Source organism: Camelus dromedarius, chromosome 29 (assembly GCF_036321535.1).
Source record: "Camelus dromedarius isolate mCamDro1 chromosome 29, mCamDro1.pat, whole genome shotgun sequence".
NCBI lineage: Eukaryota > Metazoa > Chordata > Mammalia > Artiodactyla > Camelidae > Camelus > Camelus dromedarius.
The window spans coordinates 27,188,170-27,189,958 of record NC_087464.1 but is presented as its reverse complement, the minus strand read 5'-3'; positions in this window follow the sequence as shown (position 1 = coordinate 27,189,958).

Here is a 1,789-nt window from a genome sequence, read left to right as displayed (position 1 = left end):
AGACTGAATCACGCTCAGGAGCCGATGAGAAGGAGCGAGCAGGAGGGGACAAGCTGAAGATGAAGAGGAAAGGTGAGAGGGTGCCGACGGGAGTGGCGCGACGCAGAGCACTGGGTGGGGCCGCTGATGTCTCTGCTGCAGTGGGAGGAAGGAAGGGGAAAGAATGGGCTCAGATAAAGGGGGCTTTTAGGTTTGGTAGCAGAAAATTGAGCGAATTCCAGATTGTAGCTGCTTTTTTTCCAGTGACGTAAAACACATGTTGCTATTGAGTGAGTTATAGGTTTAAAAGGGATGGCGTACGTGAAGGGACCAGTACGTGGTAAGCGCTCCCTAAGTGAAAGCTCTGTGTCGTAGCTTTGCAGAGGCTTCGTGTGATCGTAGGGACCAGTGCAGCGCAGCGTGACTTGAGAACACTCAGAATGTCTCCTTTACATTCTGGGGAGTGCATGAGGCCCTGTCTTGAGAAAATGTGTCCATTGGACTAAAGCACTGCAAGGCACTGCTCTACTTTATCGTTTCTGTTTCGGTGGGATACTCTGTTCTAAATTGAAGCCAACATCTACTTGATTCCAGACTGTTCCTGTTTAAACCCCCTTTGATATTCCTGTGGACCGAGCCTTGACTCCAGCACCAGCTCTGACTGCGCAGGAGGAACTCAAGCAGCACTTTGGGCCTTGGCGTCAATCACCCTGACTCGTCTCACAGACCAGCCTTGGCCTTGTGCCCTAGTCCTGGGACCTGGGTCTCTTGCTACTCCTGAGACTTCACTCTTGCCTCGGGAATCAGGGTCCTGGGCCCGAACCCCTGGCTGAGCAACCCGTCACCCTCTCTACTGCTCTGGTCCCGCTCCTTGGGGGCTAGGGTCTTGCTGGATCCTGCCCTGGGGCGTCAGCACTAGTGGGCTTGCCTGATGCTTCCTGCCTCTGCGAGTTGCCTTCTCCTACGTCATTGATTCTTCAGCTGTGGTCCTCACGCCAGCAGCGCGAGCGTCACCCAGGGACTTGTCAGAGGGGCACGTGATCGGACCCCACACTGAGCGTCTCTGGTCTGGTGGTTGGGAGTGTAGTCTAGCTGTCTGTGTGGTCATGAGCCCTCCAGGTGGTTCTGATGTGTGATGAAGTCTGAGAGCCAGCGCACCACAAGGACCTGCAGCTTTCCAGGGCATCAAGCTACAGTGAGAAATCACTGAGAGCACGTTTTCTCTCCGCACGCTCGGCCTGGTGAACTGCACCTTCCGTGGGGACAGCTGCATCTGACACTCGCTGCCCGTCACGGGGTTGTGAGCTGAGTTCCGTGTAGGCTCCTGCCGGCCTTCTCAGTCCTAGTTGCCCTCGTGTAGAATTGGGAAAGTTGCTAATATGTGGTTAGAGGTTTGATAGACGAAAGTCTGCACATGTCTTAAGTCTCCTCAAATAGTACAGTCACAAATCAATCCATGCTTCTCATTTTGAAGAACCGCCTTCAGTGGACAACTGTTTGGAAGTATGTTGCATTTTGCTTTGCAGAAGGCATGAAAATGATCATTTCTGATTCGAAAATGAGATAAAAGCCCTTGGGCCAGGGGTGTTGCTGTTCTGGTTGTAGCTGCTGGCCCCCGGGGGGCTCCGAGCAGGGCTGCAGCCAGCGGTGGCGGCCGTTGCTGCGGCCCCGCTGTCGCCGCCTCTGTTGTTGGAGGTGGTGTCCGGCTGTCGTTACCCCCACGTTCTGGTTGCAGGCACCGCCTCCGCTGCGGCTGAAGCCTCCTCCGTAGTTGCCTCCTTCACCGCTGCCTCCTCCTCGCTTCTGGGAG